The sequence below is a fragment of the Peromyscus californicus genome, unplaced genomic scaffold, assembly GCF_007827085.1.
Source record: "Peromyscus californicus insignis strain IS unplaced genomic scaffold, ASM782708v3 Scaffold_7__1_contigs__length_154581171, whole genome shotgun sequence".
In the NCBI taxonomy this organism is placed as follows: Eukaryota; Metazoa; Chordata; class Mammalia; order Rodentia; family Cricetidae; genus Peromyscus; species Peromyscus californicus.
Window position 1 is genome coordinate 142,769,785 of NW_026294595.1, and position 19,581 is coordinate 142,789,365.

The following is a 19,581-nucleotide window of genomic DNA, read 5'->3' on the forward strand; positions in this document are numbered from 1 at the left end:
GTCCTGGGTTCTGGTCTCACTGCCTCACCCCCTCCTCTCCAGGACTGGTAGGGCGGGAGAGCCCCCTGGACCAATAGCCAACTGACCTGTCCTGCAGAGGTGGAGAGAAGGGCCTAGGGACCCTGGGGGTGGGGTGGGATGTAGAACAGACCTAACTCATCACTTAGTTCAAGCTGGGCCCTGCCTCTGGAAGCTTCCGTAATCAGTCTGCTGCTGTGCTCAGGATTCAACAGCCGGGGCTGTCCCTCTATGGGCTCAGAGTCAGTTAAGGAGCTCAAATAAAGCGACACCGAATGAGCACCCCATACCCAGAGCCTGCAGAGTTCATGGCCATCCCCTGCAGTGAGAACCAATGCCACTACCCTTTCACAGAGCTCAGGGAGGTAAAGTCACTGAGTCTAGGTCACACAGCAGAGGAGGAGGAGGCAAGGTTCCATCCAAGCTCAGTGTGAGTCCAGAAACAGAGTCTGGCCCCCTGGTAACTCTGACTGTTTGGGGAAGCAAGTGAGGTTGCTGGGAACCGGCTGATCAGGCTCCAGTTGGCTCTAGGCCTCTCTCTTCACCCAGAGATGGTAAAGTACTGTCACCAAGGCAGTGGACCCATACAGGCACTCAGCGCAGTGCCCCATGTGGTCAGACCTCCTCCAGCTCCCTGGTGCAGACAGACACTGTCCCTGCTTTCTGACACAGGGCTGAAGTGAAAAGGGGGCAAGTGCACAGACCAAGGTCTACGCCAGGTTGTAGGGGCGACGTGAGAGCAGCCACGCTACCTTGAGGGAATGCCCACATGCATTCTCTGACCTGGATGCCCAATACCACCTTGATGATGATGGCAATATGTCAGGATGCCCCGCACGTGTGCCTGAGCAGGGTTGTACTACACACTCCGACCTGTGGGGGCCTGACCCACAGGGGTGTCCCTCCTGCCACTCAGCAGCTTCCTGGTTCACCCAGTCTGGACCAGTTGGGTCTCCAGACATTGCTGAAGGTACCTGAGGAGAAAACAGCCTGGCCGGGCTCACTCTGTGCCAGGCAAGGATGCTGCACCAGGCATGGACCACCCTCACTAGCACTGCTCCTGGGAAGGTGGGTTTTTCCAGCGACTGCCTCAGACACCAGCCCACGGGGGTGGCAAGGTTTGCAGAACGGTGGGACCTGTGATGAGTCCTAAGTGCCTTCTGCAGGCTTCTGCACATTCACAATCCTGACGTCTGAGACTGGAGAGCACTCCACTTCTTCCTTTCCCACATGGCTGTCTCAGCTCACTGCAGGACGGAGCTCTCATATCATGAACTGGATCTAAGTGGCCATATCACTGCCCACCATTTCTTCCTCTCTCCCTCCTCTCCTTCCCTTTACCACTCCCCCATCTCCTCCTTTCTTTTTTGAGACAAGGAGTTCTTTCCTTTGGGAAATTAAGTTTACCCAATTAGATTTTTGCAAAATAAAGAGCAGAAAGAAAAAAAAATATTGTGTTGCCTCAAAGGCCAGTTTTACCTTTGGTCATTTTCTCCATTTTGAATTTTTAATAATTTAAAAGTTTCTCTGATGTGTTTGGGTGTTTTGCCTGCATGCATGTCTGTGTACTGCATGATAACCTCATGTCTGCGGAGGCCAGAAGAGGACGTCTGATCCCCTGGAACTGGAGTTACCAAAGGTTGGGTGCTGGCATGCAGGTGCTGGGAACCGAACCTGGGTCCTCTGGAAGAGCAGCCAGTGCTCTTTCCGACTGAGCCATCTCTCTCCAGACCCCATTCTGAAATTTTATTAGAAAGTTACAACCATATTTATATGATTCCCCCACACCCTTTTGTTCCCCAAACTATGTAGTAGTACCATGTGACTGGAGTCTTCGTAGATCGTTGTAATTGGTTCTGTCAAGGACCCTGTTGCTCCCTCCCTGCTGCGCTGGTCTCTGCTTCTTCCTTCACAATAGGAATCCCAAGCTTTTGCTAGATTATGAGACATTCCAGAAAAAACTACACTTCCCAGCGTCCCTTGCAGCCATGTGTGATCACATGACTACATCCTGGCCAATAGAATATGAGTAACTGTCAAGCCCTGTCCTTAGAAAGGAGGTGTGTCTCTTCTTTCCAACCTCCTCCTAGCTGTCTGGAAGGCAGATGTGATGGCTGGAATCTGTGTGGCTATCTTGGGCCAAGGAGAAGCAAACAGAGGGAAGGGCTGTCAGTCCCTAATGAACTCAGGAAGCCATTCTGCTAGCCCCGGTACCACCTCCCGACTTTATGTGAGGGAGGAGCAGTGTTCGCAAACCTGACATCTGGTTATTTGGGGTTTTCTCACGCTGAGTGGTAACCTGAATCCTAAGTGTTTTGCTGTTACGTTTGTGAAGACTCTTTAACATAACAGTTGCCTGTGTGGGGGTGTGCAGGTCGCTCTAATTAATCCCGTGTGCGCTCATCATCGCTGTTAGTGATTACTTCCTCTGCCCAGGACCCCAGAAGGTAGCCACAGGACACAAACATCTCAAAGCTGTCCTTGCCTGTCCCCCATCTGCACTCACAGCAGTTCACCTTGCACCCAAGCTCAGGTGGACATAGGACCTGATTTTGGAGGCTGAGACAGGGATTCCCATGTTCAGAATAATTGCCTCCTGAGCCAAAGTGAGCTGTAACAGCTGTCCACTTCTCCATAGATCTTGAGTATAGGATCCTCCACGGGAAGTCACCGCCCACGATGGCTCAGTGTCTGTCAGTGCCTCAGAGGCAATAGGATCCTCTAACCTGAGGAGCCTGGCTACTGGGCCAGGCCAAGGGAGGCCTCTCCGTTCGTGGGACACAGGGTCCTGCCTTCTGCTCTTGTAATTGTCCAATCAGGAGAGAATATGATCTAAGCAGGGATGCTGTGTCCTCCCCTCCGGAGGAAGAGGTCTCAGAGAATCTGTAACTTCTAGGAACCCCACGCAGGGGAGAGGCCAGGCCCTGGTGCCAGGGCTAGGGGAGCTTGACTCTGAGAAAGTTCACACAGTCCCAACAACTTGTCCGACCACTTGCTGGCAGAGGCTGGAGCCAAACAGAGGCAGCCAGAGAGGGCAGAGCCCGGACGTGGCTGAGCAGGGAGGCCCAGCACTATGGAAGGGTTCCGCGTGGGTCATTCCAGCACTAAAGAGGAGGATCGGAAGTTCAAGGTTGTCCTCAACTGCAGACCAAGTGTGAGGCCAGCCTGAACTACAGGAGAACCTGTCTTAAAAAACAAACCCCCAGCACTCGGGAGGCAGAGGCAGGCGGATCTCCATGAGTTCGAGGCCAGCCTGGGCTACAGAGTGAGCTCCAGGAAAGGCGCAAAGCTTACACAGAGAAACCTTGTCTCGAAAAACCAAAAAAAAAAAAAAAAAAAAAACCAACAAACAAATGATGGGCGGGACCACACCTGTCTGGAACTACTTAGCTGTGCAGGCCTCTTTCCTTCTATTAAACTAAACCTCAAGTTGGGGCCCCAGAGAGAATTTGGGGGTCACTGGGCCTCTCTGTTTGCTGCTGCTCCCTATGTGGCCACATCGAATGTCTGCTTTTGCTGCTTCTCATTATGATTCTCTCTGTAATCGTCCTGTTAAGGCCGATAGCTGGGCCTGGCGTGTCACAGCCTCCAGGTTTTGACCCCTCCACAGCCCTCTGGGCTGAGTGGCCTCCCCTAGACCTCTCTGCCAGCCTCCCCTAGCTGGGGTCTCTGGTGAGGACTCCCAGTCTGGCAAAGCCTTTCAGTACCTGTACCCACGCCGCAAGGGAAGCTGGGAAAGTGAGTCTTCTGGCATCTCTCAAGGTAGAGGAAACTCCCTTAGTGTGGGCCAGGTGCTGGAGGCCAGGAAGTGGGGCAAAGGTCAGCTCTCCAGGTAAAGGCCTGGCTGGGCCTGCAGAGGAATGTGAGAAGGTTCCAGCACCTTCCTGTACCTGAACCTCCACTGTAGTCAGAGGCAGCACAGAGAGGGTGACGAGTCCTCGTCACCCTCACGGCTCACCCAGCTCTGCAAAGCTAAGGGAGAGCCAAGGCCTGGACCAGTAGGCAGCCTTCAGTCACTGGGAGTCTTGGCCTCCCAGGGCTCAGGAGCTAGAGCAGGTGGATAGAGGCCATCTCCCTTCTGAAGGGCAGTTGCATCTCCCGCAAGGCTCCAGGATCAGTTTTGTCTGCCGGGTCTTCCATAGGAGAGAAAGGAGCAGGATAAAAAGAACGTTCCCAAATATTAACATATAAAGCGTCCCATGCTCTCAGGGCATCCGGGAGAAACATCTATGAAGACACAGAAGCTGTGTAAATGCCAAGACGCCCGTTTGGAACAGTGCCTGGTAAATCCCCTCTGAGAAGGTGACATTTGGACAGAGACCAGGAGAATGTAAGGGTGTGAGCCCAGCAGATCTCCAGCAGAAGCAGACTCCGGGCAGATGGGTCAGCCAGGGTAAAGGCCCTAGGGTAGGAACAGGTGTGGCACACGCCATCCTTGACGAGGCAGTCAGGGTTATACCCGGGTCCGGGACTCCAATGAATGGGGATGGGGGTGGGGTGGCGGGTGGGGCTGGGGAGCAGGTCTTTACTCAAGCTTCTGCAGAAAAACATGATGTCAAGGCTAACAGTAAATCTTGGCTTGTCCCAGGGAACAATGGGCGCTGGAACCAGGGGAAACTGTCAAGCTGGAAGTCCACTGGCCGGAGGGCTGGGGCACAGAGGATCATAAGGAATTTATTAACAATCTGTGTTTGAAAAAGTGTTCCCCAGTGTGGGGCCAAGAGGCTTCTGGCTGACTTCAAAGAGATGTTTATTGTGGTGTCCCCAGCATAGGCATCAGAGCAGGAGGCTAGAGGAGCTCGCTGGGCAGAGAGGCAGAAAGATGCGCCCACGCCAGGCCGCTGACAGAGTCGTGGGTTGGGGGTGTCTTTAGGAAACCTACCCATTCACCCATTCCTTTCTTCAGGAGATACTCATTATGGACCTGCTATGTGTCTGTGGAGAGTGCCGTGGCCGTCCATCCCTGCCTCCTGAGACTACAACAACCACACCAAACACAATCACCACAGGCTGGTGCTGGAACAGCATTCCCTCATCCAGAGAGGGGAAAGGTGGGCCAAGATGCACTCCAGCATGTGGAAGGGGGTGAGATTACAGCTGAGCTGTGTCCTCCATGTTCCTCTTGTTGTTATATTGTCATATGGAGGGACTCAGAAACAGCAACAAAATGCAGTCAGGCCCTGGAGATCACGTGTCTGGTGATGGTGGAGAAGTGATGAGGAACCTGGGAACTGTTCACTGGCGAGAAGGAAACGCAGAGTCTGGGGCAGGAGGAGACTTAGTTCTCACAGGACAGGCTTCAGACCCCTTAACAGGTTCCAATAATACCAGCAGCAAAGGCAAAGGCATTTCAGGAAAAACTGTAGGCAGCCAGGCTTTGCTTTCACGAAAAATGCAAATGAAAGCCACAGGAAGCTGCCATAGGAAAATGTTAGCTGAGGGCTGAGTGCATGGCTCAGTGGGGAAAAGCACTTGCTGAGCAAGCGCAAGGACCTGAGTTCAAATCTCCAGAACCCACATTAAACAAAAGGCATGGTCATGCACTTGCCTCTAATCCTGGCACTGTGGGCTGTGGGGGACCGGAGGCACTGGGGCTCACTGGCCACCAACCTAACTCTAGGTTCAGTGAGAGACCCTGGTTCAAAGGGAAAAAAGTGGAACGTGAGAGAGCAGGATACCCAAGGTCCTTTTCTGGTCTCTGTGCAACTGTGCATGGGCAAACCCACACACAGATGTTCACATCCAACACACACACACACACACACACACACACACAAACACCTGCATATATATATATATATATATACACACACTCACATCCACACTCACACATATACACATGTGCATACACATGTACATACACACATATGCACACTCACACACGCACATACTCACACATACACATATTCCCACAATACACAAGCACTCACACACATCTACATACATACATACACACACACTCACATATACACACAAGACACAAACACACACACACATGCATGCAGGCACACGTTACTAAGCTACATACTAAGTATGTTTCTAAGTTGCCCAGTTTGTCCTGAGACTTGGTTGTTTCTCTCATGCTTCAAACAGGAATAAGAGAGAGGGAGGAGTCTGCAGCGTAGGGAATGCAACATGCCGGAGGACCTGGGTCCTTTGAAGAGCACAGCTCCATCTATCCTCCAACTGCACACTCCCTTATCACCCCACCGCATGCACACCTTGATGGATTTGGGAAACAAAGCCACGGGCTGGGTTTGACCCAAGTCTGAACCTGATGCCTACTTTACCACCGGGAAGCCCAGGGGCCCTCAGGGGAACCACGGCTGCCTCGGGAACTCATAGAGAGATGAGCGAGAAACACCCCACTTTAAAAGCGCTTGTTTAGGGGCAGAGGGAAGGCTCAACAGTTAACAGGGCTTCCTGTTCCTCCAGAGGACCTGAGTCCAGTGCCCAGAACCCAGGTCAGGAGATCACAACTGTTTACACCTCCATTCCAGGGACCCAACGCCCTCTCCTGGGTTCTTCAGGCCTCTGTGTTCACATATTCACACCCCCACACCCCCCACACATACACACAACTTAAAAACAAGGCTTTTATAAAAGCCCCACTTAGCCAATGGGGGACAGAGACCAGAGGCTGGACTCAGGAGGGTTCCCCTCTCAGCAGGACCCTATATGGAGTTTGAAAAGGGGCCCCTTCTGCCGGGGCCCCTCGAGGCATGCACAAAGGGCAAATGGCCAATGGCCAGCTGAGTCTTGTCACTGTGACTCCAGCCTGTCCTGGTTCTCCTGGAGGAACGAGGTTTAGACAGGGAGAGTTTGGGACCCCTGCTTGCCAGGGCTGCAGGACCGGCAGGACGCTTGGTGAGCTAGCTTGGCCTGCCAGTCTCACTTCACACAGAACTGAGGATCAGAGAGGCCGTGTGACTTGTCCAATGCCGCACAGCCGAGACTAGATGCTGTGTGGTCTCCTCTGTGGGCTTGCCGGGCAGCAGTGGGAGCTGTTTGCCTGGCTGATGGTCCACGGAAGAGAAAGAAAAAGCCAGTAGCCGGCAGCCTGCAGCTCCTCTTACAGGCAAGGCAGCCATCAAGCACTGGCCCCTCTGGGGCTGGCAGGGGCTGAGGCTGAGGCTCAGCAGGCGGCCACCGCTGGGGGACCGGGAAGCTGAGCTCCTCCGCCTGCCCGGCAGCGTCCTTCCGGTCCTTCCGTGGACGCCCGCCAGCCCCTGCCTGACGTCAGGCTCTGACCAGGGACATAATGTGCTGGCATGGGGACAAAGGCTGAGTGCAGAGGCGAGGTGGGGCCATCCGGGGAGCCAGCAAGGGGGCGGGGGCAGGGAGACAGGCTGAGAGAGACATGGAGGGGACAGAGAGGGTGTGGATGATGTCGGGGGGGGGGGGGGGGTGTCTGTGGGGGAGACAGCAAAAGAAGCGGACTGAGACCACCAGCAATATAGCAGAGAAAGCGGGGGTGGGGGGGCACAGAGAGGGAAGACAGGGGCCAAGTGAGGGGCTCCAGTCCTCACACTCTAGCTGTGTTCCTGTGACCCGTGGCTCGCCTTGGGGAGCCTTGCCCAAGCCTGAGGATGACACTGTGAGAGCCTCTCGAATCTGGACAGGGAACAGGGCCCCTGTCATGATGCAGTGTGTGTGTGTGTGTGTGGGAGCGGGGGACCATGGGAAAGGCTTTGTCAAGGCCTGCATACAGCAGGTGCTCAATAAAGTACAGGCTGTGGGGGTAAAGGCACATGACAATGGCCCCTTTGGGAACGAGGTGCCCTCTACAGATCTGCTTCCCGACAGTGGGGGGCCTCTTCCGACCATGTGGCTTCAACATGGTGTAGACCTTGGCCTGTCTTGGGGGCATACAACTCCCTGCTTATGGGCTCAAAAAGGCCACAGACTCAGGGCCACCACGTCACCAAAGCCAGGCAAGGCCAGGCCTGGTCACTCTGGCCTTCCAACCATGTCACCACTTATACAGCTTAATTATTAAATCCAGCAGGGCTGAGGGGCTGAACCGGCTCCTCCTGAGTGACTAAACATCCTCTGTGGGTGCGAGACCCCCAGGGTTCCCAGGGACACTTACAGAGGGTAGCTTGCAAAGATCACTCTGCTACTTCCACACTGCCCCAGAAAGCCTTTGCCCTCCTCCTTCTCAGAATGCCCGCTTATTGAGTACCTACTGTATGCAGAGTGAGCTGCTAGTATGAAATTTCTCAGATTGTGTTACAGCCAGCTGCCCAGGGGAAAGCAGAGCTGGTGTCCCCTGAACAAGTGACAGTTCTGCTTCCCAAATAGCCTGAGTGCTGGCCATGTCCCACCATGTGCCATGATGATGTTGCCACATGGCCGCAGTGTTGCCGGGGCTGATCTTGCGCTCCAAGACCTTTGGCTGTCTCTGGGAACAGTTTGGATTGTCCCTACTGTGGAGATGTTCTGACGACGCAGGGGCACAGACCGGGTCACACACAATATCCTACAATGCACAGGATGCTCCACCACAGAGAGCCCTCCAGCCTCCAGCATAGGAGTGCCCAAGCTGAGAACTCAGCCTGCAAGTGAATTCCACTCCAACGTCCTCTTCACAGCTGTGGAAACTGAGACACAGGAAGAGGCTGCCACTTGCCCAAGAGTCCCATTCTATGGCCAGCCACCAGCTCTTCACCAGAAGGCCCCTAGTCCACAGCAAAAGCACCTTGCATTCCCCAACCTGGAAGTCCTTGCTAAGAAAATAGTGGGCCTTGTCATCTGTCACTCATGGGAACTGGGCTTCCATCACAGGCTAAGGACAGGGCAGACTGGGCACCAAGAGTATAGGGACGCCTCTCCATGAACCTCTACTTCATTGCCAAGGGTCAATGGACATTCAGACCATTGACAGACCACTCATGGATTCCCAGATCAGGGATTTCCTGAGAACCCACTATGAACAAGTGTTTCCTGAGCACCTACTATGTGCTCTGTCCTGTGTTAGAGACCTAGCAGCAAGATGAACACAGCCAGTCCTGCTGGGTGCCAAACCAGGCCACCAGAGTCTGGTGGGGAGAATGGGCCATAAACAGGAGGACAAGTGCCGTCAGGATTGCCGTGGGCTGAACATGACCGTGGGGAGGGGCTTAGGCTCCGTGGCTCCATGAGGGCAAGACCCCTGAGCAAGAGGATACTCCTGCACGTGTGTGCGTGAACATGTGGAAGCTGGAGGCCAACCCTGGGTGTCCTTCCCGGGGCATCATCCACATTGTTTATTGAGATAGGGTCTCTCACGTGTCTGGAATGTGCCAAGTAGACTAAGCAGCTGCCAGTGAGCGGGGCACCGGGATCCTCCCGTCTCCGCCTCTCTAGTGCTGTGCTCAGCTTTCTGCAAAGGCTCTTGGCAAGCACCTCACCCACTGACCCAGCTCCTCAACTGTCATCCGTTACCAGGCATTTCTGGGTGCTGGAGATGTGGAGAAGGGCCTGAGCTGTTCCCAGGAGAGGAAGGACCTGCCCATTCAGTGAGTCTCCAGCATCTAGAACTTGCCTGATAGGAAACAGAGCCCGGTATACATGTTCATTATTTGATAAACTAATGGGAAAATAATCAGAAATGGTACTAAGGAAGTGATCTGGCTGGGGCCGCACAGTTGCACAGTAGATCAGGATTTGAACCAAGAACCAACTCTACAATTGGCACCTAACATAGGTGATGCTGGCTTCCTCTGGAGAGCCCCACCCCAATGTAGCAGAACTCCATCATCCTCCATGAAAGACCAGACATCAACCCTCCTTATGGAGCCTGTAGCCCCATTGACGTGTCTAGAACTCACTGAATGTCTGAGAAACTGAACATCAGAGAGGTTGGGGGTCTTCCTCAGGCTGCACAGTAGCCAGCCCGCAGAGCTGGGATTCGATCTTGCCAGGCCCCGCAACTGGTCCTCTTTGTTTTCAACATGTTCTGGGTCCTGAGGAGTCAGAAGGACTCAAGGCACAGAGCTATGCTGCTCAGCACCCTGGCATTGCCTCCAGCAAGGAATTCTGGGAAATGAGCTGAGGTCAGGATCTGAGTACCTGGAGTTTGAAGCCAGCCCTGCCACTTCCCTGCTGTGCGGCCTCAGGTAAGTGGCCCCTGCTCTCTAGTTTCTGATCATTCTAGCTGAGGTGCTGTAGAACTGAAAGGGCTACCTTCTTACATTGTGGGTCCTGACCCCACATGGTGCCACGTAACTGAATGTGGGCTTGTGAAAAATTCAGCAATAGTGAAATGTTTCTGAACATGTAATGACCAAAACTTAATTCAAAGTCAAATGTGTTGTAAACTCAAGCAGTTTTTGCTACGCTCTCCTCTACTCAATGCTCAGCTTTGCCATAGCCGTGGTCCTGGACCAAAGATGGCATTTGCACCCTGCATGCCAGCCCACCACTCAACACCGACAAATGCCGCCTGAAGCAGCGCCATCAGGCAGAAGGAACAGGTGTGTTCCTCAGAGGCCTGAGCAGGCCTGTGGTGGCAAGAAACAAAGGAAGTGGGGGTCTAATGCTGGGGGACCCTGAAGCCACAGAGGTGTCTCCCCTGAGAACAAATTATCAGAGGTGGAGGTGGAGTGCCAGCCAGCCCCCTCGGTGACGTGGATTGAGAGGATGCTGCTTCCCCAGGGTGCTTCTGCAAGCTCCATCAGTCCCTCGGTTCCCTTGTCTGTGATAAGCGTGAACTGAGCCTGCTCCGTACTTGGGTGGGGGCAAGGTGCCCAGCTGGAGCAGCTGTGAGACCCCTCTGGTCCCACACAGGAAAGGGGAGTCACGGGGAGCGAACTGGAGGTAGGCACCGCTCACAGTTGGTCAAGGCGTTCCTAAAGGTTGGTAGAGGATGTTAGCTAGGGCCCACAGAGCTTCTGGTTGGGGGTGACATTACTGCACACGTGACGGACGGACAAGGAAGCTGCTCCAGGGCCTCTGAGAAAAGGACATTCCAGGCAGAGGGACCGGTCCTTGCAGAGACCTTCAGGTGGCAGAGGTCAAGGTCAGGGACAGGAGTTCTGAGAGGAACAGTCCTGGCCAAGCTGAGGCTGAGGCTGGGTCCTGGGGTGGGAGATTTACTGAGAGTTTCACCCCAGTCCCTGGTCAGGGCCTGCAGTGGATCCAGGACAAGCAAGAACCCTGGCGTCTGTCCTCTTTACAGCTCAGAGGGGACACGCACCTTCCTGTAGCTTGGAAATCTCTGGCCCTGTATCCAGAGCTCCAACCAAACTGCTGCTCTCTCAGATGGGAAACTGAGGCCCAAAAAGAGAAGACCTATCCCAAGGTCTCACCCCTAAAGAGCAGTGGAAATTGAGCTGAGGTCTAAATCTTTGCACCATTTAACTGAAGACCAGAAACAAGGAAAAAGAGGAGGAGGAGGAGGAGGAGGAGGAGGAGGAGGAGGAGGAGGAGGAGAGAGAAGGGAGGAGAGAGGGGAGAGAGGAGAAGAAAAAAGAGGCAGAGGAGGTGGGTGGGGGAGGGTATGGAGAGAAATCGGCAGAGCCAAGCTGACAGGCACTTCCTTTCACCCACAGGGCATCTCCATTCAATCTCACCCGATGTCACAGATTAAAGTATTTCCCACAGAAACTCCATTTCTACTTCCGTTTAAACACAGGGCCGAGTGCCAGGCCATTAAGGTTGGATCTGAAGTCCCCATGGGCTCATGTTTTGAATACTGATTTCCCAGCTGGTGGTACTGTGTTGAGCTGGCTTACCTGAGAAAATGCCTCCAAAGGCTTGGCCTGCGGGCAAATCTGTGGAGGCATTTTCTTAAGTAGTGATTAACGTGGGAGGGTCCAGCCCACTGTGGGCAGTGCCACCCCTGGGGAGGTGGTCCTGTGTTCTACAAGAAAGCAAACTGAGCAAGCCGTGAGCAAGCACCCCTCCATGGCCTCTGCATCAGTTCCTGCCTCCAGGTTTCTGCCTGCCTTCCTTCTCTCAGTGACCGACTGTGACCTGAGAGATGAAGCAAAGCCTGTCCCCTCAAGTTGCTTTTGGTTATGGTGTTTATCAAAGCAGCAGAGACCTGACTAGGACACAGAAAAATCCCTGGAGCTCCCTGGCCAGCCAGCCCAGCCCAGTGGATTCAGTGAGAGTAGCTATCTCAAAAATTAAGGTGGAGAAAGATAGAGGAACACACCTAGTGTCGACCTCTGACCTCCACATCTGCACATGCACACACATTCACCTGCACAGCACACAGGCATACTCGTCTCCCCACATACTCATACATGCACCTGCCCACACACATGCACACACATCTGTATACACGCATGAACACAGAGACACACACAAACCCACAAAATAATCAATGAAAAACAAGACAATCCCTCTCCTTCACAGACCAGAGAGCCTTTCCTTCCTGTCTGTTACACTGTGGTGGATCCTGTGCCACACTAAGGGTCCTGCCTCAAAACTCCTGTGGAGCTGTCAACATCAGCAAATGACAATATAAGATGCTGGGCCAGCTATTTGGGAGGCTGAGACAAGAACAAGCAAGTTCAAGGCCAGCCTGGTCAATTAACAAGACCTGATCTCAAAATAAAAGGTGTGAGGGGGGGACAGAAAGGGCATTCACAGCCAGGCAGTGGTGGCGCACGCCTTTAATCCTAACACTTGGGAGGCAGAGACAATTGGATCTCTGTGAGTTTGAGGCCAGCCTGGTCTATAGCGCGAGTTCCAGGATATCCATGGCTACACAGAGAAATCCTGTCTTGGCGGCAGTTGGGGAAGGACATTCATGTGGCAGAGAATGGCATGGGGGTGACAGGGATAGAAGATCTGAGGGCACATCGTGGCCAGGCTGAAGCTGGGAGCCTAGGTCCTGGGGTGGGAGATTTATGTGGTGGTAGAGGGCTTGTCTAGCAGGTATCAGGGCCTAGGAACAGCCACCAATAAAGGAAGAGAGAGACAGAAGGGATTAGAAGGGACGGAAGGGGAGAGCCAAGCAGGGGAGAAGGAGACAGGAGACAGCTGGATTTAAATTACAGATTAACAAGAAATGAGTTCCTTGTCTACTCGCCCAAACAGTGCCTGTGACTCTCTCATCCTATTTTCTCTGGGGGTCCGACCCTCCCGTGACAGGGACACACGCCCCCGGGGCCTGGCATTGGAATCCAGATCTCTCACACTGGATCACCGGCCCTCTCTGGGCTTCAGACTGCCCATCTTAGATGGTGACAACCAGAGCAGAGGGCTTGGGGGGGACTTGGAGAGCTCGGGATAGGGCCTGATGTCAGCTGAGGGAGAGGAGAGTGCCCGTCATCTGATTTGATAACTGAACCCTGATCTGTCATCAACAAACCAGTTCTCCCAGTGATCGATGCTAGATAAGCCTGGGACCCCACTCTAGCCCGGGAGACCACAGGAAGTCTACTGGGATTCATGATCTGGGGCGACCACGTCCCTGAAGGACTGGGCAGTACTGTCCCCTAAAGCCGCAACTAATGAGGCAGTTCCATGTAGTTTATCTGATAGTCAAAGAGGTTTATTTTGGTGTGACTTACAGACAGAGAAGGGATCGGTGGTTACAAGATCCGGGAGAGGTGAGGTGCAGTCCAACACAGTTCTCTGGAGAACTCTGACTTGGTCTGTAATCCAGCATCCAGCATCCAGGATCACGAGGTAGCTAAGAGAGAGCAGGAACAAATGCATCTTGGGTTTTAAGAGGTCCCCATCTCAGCCATGCCCCAGGGGCAGGTAGGTCATAGGCAGGTGTGGCAGTTACCGGCTGCCTCACTAGGGGCAGTGCTTCAAGGTCAAAGCTGGAACAGCTACCCGCTACACTCCCCTACCTTCATTTTCACCTGGGTCATTGTAAGAACGCAGGGTCAGAATCCAGTGTGAGAATCCAGCTGCTGCTCAGGACACATGCGCAGTGGCCCCTCCCCTCTCACAGACACCTTGCTGAGACACTAAGTCCCTAGCCAACAGACTTCCCAGGGCCAGGACCTCTCACCTGGGAAGTGGGTTGACTGCACAGGGGTTTTGGTGGCCACACATGCTGCTTGTATCCCCTCCCCTGCCTCGTGCCTAGGAATCGGAGAGCGAGCTGCGGGCTTGTGCTGTACACATAAATTTAACTCCGTCGCCCAACAACCTCGGTAGGGAAGGCACATCCAGGTCTGTGGCCACAGCAGAAGAATACAGCAACTCCACCTTGGGCCCAAAGCCGTGGGCTAACCAGGGATGACACAGCATCCCTGGGGGACACTTTGGAGTGATGGAGGTACTCCCAACTGTCCTGTTTAGGGAAGAACACCATGTGTGGTAGATGCCTCTTCTGTGCTCAGGACAGCAGAGAAAGATCTGGCCCTGCCTGCCAACAGGGCTGTGCCTGGCTGTGTCTGTGCCCCAGGGAGGCAGGGGGGCTGCTGGGCTCTAGGGATAGTGTGGTTCCATTCTACTAACCTCTGTTCCCTCAGTCACATTTTCATCAAGGGACCGTCCACCTTGCCCATCTCTGAAGCCAATCTCCACAGCCTCCCCCCTTGAAGTGGCATGGGACACACTCCCAGGGTACCATATTCTGCCTGTCCCTGCAGCCAGGCCCATTTCCATGTGGTGGGCGCAGAGCAGAGTACCATCCACCCCCAGGCAGTTCCAGCTGGAAGCCTGACAGGCCTTTTGGTCCTGGAATGCAAGGCCCACGCCAGGCTGTGGAGAGGGCCAGGCGCTGATAAAGGACCGCTGACCGCTGCAGAAGCTGTTTCCTAGAGGAACGCCTTCACCTCTCCTGCCCAAGTTCCCAGGATGTGGCAAGCCCCAGATTCCTGGGTCAGTAGGGCAAGTTTCCAGAACCTTCCATCCCAGCCACACACATCCCAAGAAAGTACAGCAAAAGCTGCCTGGCTGAGGAATGCAGGAATTGATTAAAAATGCAAGAGGGTGGGCTGACCACTCCAAGGTGCTGTTTCTCTCTGGATCCTCATCTTGGGGGAAGGCCGCTTGTTTACCTAGGGATGGTCATGCCACGGCAGCTGCGTCTCTCCACCCATCAGCCCTGTTCCAGGGCCTAATGGCTTCCAGTCACCAGCAGGTCTGTGTCTTTGCTGTGGGTTGATGTAGCCCCCGCGGCTCTCGGGGCCACACAGGACACACACGAAGTGACTGAGTGTCTGTGTCCTCAACAATCACCTTCCCCATGTTATCAAACAGGGCAGGGGACTTGCTGCATCTCCTTGTCCCTCTTCCCAACATGGCCACAATGAGTAAATGCCCTTTCCTGCTTCTAGATTGGCTCAGTGAGAGCCACCAGTGGCTGGACCTGACTTGGGGAAAAAAGTTGGGACCCCCAAGTTCAGTAACAACCAAGGGTCTGATGGAGACTGACTCTGTCCCATCCAGTCCCTGCTCTCTGGTGAGAATAACCTGGAGGCCGTTCCGTGTCCAAAACTCCTGGAGGCCCAGGAGACCCCTGTGGGATTCAGTGGTCATGGGCAGTGCCAGCTCACGAATGGCCCTGGGCGGACCACCTTCCCCCATCGGCCTCATGTCCCATTCTTTACTTTCTAATGACAACCTAAACCCCAGCCTGAGACCCAGATTTTTGCAGATAAGAATAGATGTGGCTGTCCCCAGCCCATCCCCAAACGCCCAGAACTCAGAAGCCAGTCAACATCAGACTATAGAGAGACACCAGACCCTGTGCTGAAGCCTCCACTCTGTCCTCTGGGTCAGTACTCAAGGCTCTAGGACAGGGGTTCTCAACCTTCCTAACGCTGCGACCCGTTAATACAGTTCCTCATGTTGTGGTGACCCCCAACCATCAAATTATTTTCATTGCTACTTCATAACTGTAATTTTGCTACTGTTATGAATTGTAGTGTAACTATCCGATATGCAGGATCTCTGATATGTGACCCCTATGAAAGGGTCATTCAATCCCAAGGGGTCGCAACCCATAGCTCTACATGCTGTGTCCTGAGCTCCCTCTCCAGACTCCACTCACAGCTACCTCAGGGCCTTTCCTCTCCTTGAATCTGCTGCCCAGACCTCTGTGTTCAGACATCACCTCCCTGGGTGCTGTCACCCCAAGCCAGCCCCAGCTGAGCATGGCCTCACTGTGCCTCCTTGTGTGTACTTGATAACACAAACTATCAGGAAACCACCTGGTTTGTTCACCTGCTGTCAAATGGGCTAAGAGCTGGGTGTGGGGGGTGAGCTGTATCTTTTGAACCCTGAACAAAACCTAGAGCAGCGTCGGTTTCTATGGACACTTGTTAGAAAAGCCGTGGAATGTCTAAGCAACAGGAAGACATGACGGGGGACAGATGCTAGGGTGCTTCCTGGAACCCATCTGTGCCCGGACACCCAAGGAGTGTTTCCCCAAGGAGGTGCAGCTGGAGCTGAGATGTGAGAAGAGATGGGGAAAGATGGGGGCATATGGGGGGAGATGGGAGAAGATGGGGGGGAATGATGGGAGATGAGAGAAGAGTGCATGCCAATACCTCAAGGATGCAGTAGGGGGCGCAGGGGAACAAGCCAGTTCTGACTCTGGACCTACTGTGTGCTGGACTCACAGGCAGCTTGCTGCCCCCTGAAACTCCAGACAGAGGGGAGGACAGTTGGCAAGCAGAGAGGGGACAAATGTTTCTACTCAGAGACTGACTCACACCAGCACAGCCTCTGCCAACTGGAATTGCAGACAGTTTGCTTCCCAGGAACCAAGGTAGATGCTGTGTGGAGATGCGTATTAAACACACCTGCTTGCATACATATGCACATATGCATACATATGCACATATGCATACATATGCACATGCATGCATGCACACACATGCACACACACATATATACATGCACACACATGTGTGCATTCATACAAGCAATGCACACAGAAAATGAGTAATTCCTTAATCACTCACCAAATTGGTATGAAGGCACCAGGGGTGTCGCCAGAGCACTGTGGAGGATGAGGCAGGAGGACTGTGAGTTTAAGGCCTGCTTGGGCCTTAATCTACATAATCAAAAGTTCCTCTATCCCGTGATTCCGTGGGTCACCCTCTACACAGGCAGAGTGGTAGCCTCCTGCGAGCAGGGAGCTGGGCTAGGCAGTGCCACTCACATGGACACTCTCCAGCCCCTGTGTGACCTCTGCCCCCTTTGCCCAGAGGCGGGCACAAGGGTCTGACGGGCTCTGTGTGAAGGATCAGAAAGATAGCATCTCACGTCTCTCCATCTCACCTCTTAGCAGTCAAAATAAGGCTCCCGTGGTCACGGGGCCTCCTTTCCCCATTCGGCCTCTGGAGGTGTTTGGCCCTGTCCCAGCCAAGTGTCCGTCACCAACCCATCCTCAGGGACCTCTTCTTCCTGCCCCACTGGGTCTCCAGAAGCTGGAGTCAGGGGCAGCAAGGAGCCTGGAGTCCTCTTGGCCCCAGAGAGAAGCCCTTCACAACCGAGACTTTGTACCGCAGGAGTTGGGGGGCTGAGAGGCGGTGGCGGCTGCTGCCAGGGTCTTGAGGGACAGAGAACGAGCTGGTGGCCCCAAATCTGAGAAGTCAGCTGATGGTGAGGGCTGAAGACAGGAGGGTCTGGGGCTCAGCCCGGGGCTGAGCAGGAGCCACACAGGAGCAGAGGGAACAGCGACTCCCTGGCCATGAAACGGGGAACTGAAGGGAACAGCTTCTATCGCAAAGGCTCCTTCTGTGACCCTCCACGACACCCTGGGGTCGGAGCCATTGGTGGCTTTAGGAACCGGACAGGAAGTGTGGATGAGTGGAGGGGCTGCAGACAAGGAAAGCTCATAGGGTCGACAATGGGGAGGCGTGGAGCTGGCACACACTGGCTCCTGCCCAGGAGGACTGAGGGACTGGGGTGTCCAACTCCTTCCCAGGAGGACTGAGAGCCTGGGGTGTCCAACTCCTTTCTGTTCTGGGCCCACAGCAGTTTGACTCAGGCCCCCCAGTTCCCAACGGGAGCAATCCACTCTATGCCTGTGCTGATTTTTAAAATTCGCTTTTATTATTTTAGATTTTGTCCGTGTGAGGGTGTGTACACGTGAGTGTGGGTGCTGGCAGAGGCCAGAGGTTTGCTTTCTGGGCATGTGTTATTTTTTAAACGTGGTGAAAAACAATCAACTCACACGTCGGAACGGGGATGGCCAGTTTGCAACATTCACATCACAAAGCCCTGGGGATGATGCAGCCCAGCCACAGCCTTCTGATCCAGATTATGCCACCAACAAATAAATGTTTGTTGATTTACTCAACAACCAACAGTAGGCACGCTGAAAATATACCAAACCCACATTGGATCCAACAACACCTGGCTCTTAACTTGACTCTCTTTGACTCATCCTAATCACACAAGATCCTCTAGTCACTCAAGGTAACAGGTTGTTAAACTCATCAAGCACCTACTATGTGCTGGCCTCTGGGAAACAGTTGTTACTGAAGGTGAACTAGCCCGGACACCGTCTCCTGTTGGAGTCTGAGGGACCATTCCCAGGAACTCATGCAGATACGGGGCCATGCCTGCTGTTCTCACTGTGTGCCATCCACACCTATAACAGAGCCTGCACACAGTAGGTGCTCAACAGGAGTTGAATGTAGTAGGTATTACTTGAACAGGCCTTCTCAGAAGGGCCAGCCATCATGGACACGATGGCTTGTGCATCCTGCTTGGTCCACAGGAGTGGCTGCCTGTGGCTTCAGGTGTCTTCACAACACAGACAAGCTTCCATGCCTAAGGTTTATGTTGCAAATGAATCCAATCTTGGGGAAATTCTCAAGGCTAAGGGGTGGGAGAAAGCTGGGAAGCACCGTAGAAGGGAGCGCGGGGCTGTGGGAACACACAGTGGGGCAGGCTTCTAGCCCTACCTGGGAAATCAGTGCACCCCGGAGGGAGAAGAAGGCATCTCAGCTAAGGAAAGCCAGGTGATGGGGTGAGGACATCTTCTCTGTACCAGGCAGGCCTTAGCTGGTTTGGCTCCCTAGGTCTCCTGTAGCTATAAAATTCTGCTGTGGAATATACACAGCTCCTACACAAAAAAGACATGACTGTATCTCCATAAAATTTTATTTACAATCCCAGATGAAGGGCCACAGCTGGCCCCCAAGCCATAGCTATGGTCTGTTGAGCCCTGAGCTAACTACAGAGTAAAGGAGTGAGCGGGGCAGACTGAGCTGCCTGTGTCTGTACAGACACCTCTCATACAAGCCCAGGAACCAAATTCACTGGGTCTGTGAGTATTCCAAAGCACTTACTAGGTGTTTGGCATTGTCCATACCCTGAGCACCAAGAAGTAACCAAGGTGAACGTCGTGGAGGAGACAGACTCTAACACACAGCTGTGGACAAATAAGCAACTGTGGCTTGAGGAAGCTGCTACCCTCCCTGGGCTGTAGGAGGCTGGGACCTGTCCAGTACAGCCTCCTGAGTGCAGTCACCAGTCACTGTTATTTTAGGTCAGTGTCAAACAAACACAATCTTTAAAGCACACAAGTCAAATACCACACAGGGACAGAGCAGCAGCGTGCAGGGACGGCGCCTTGGACCCTAAGGAAACGGCGGCCAGGTCAAGGCAGCTTGGACCACATCCTGGGAGTGGGCAGCCTGGAAT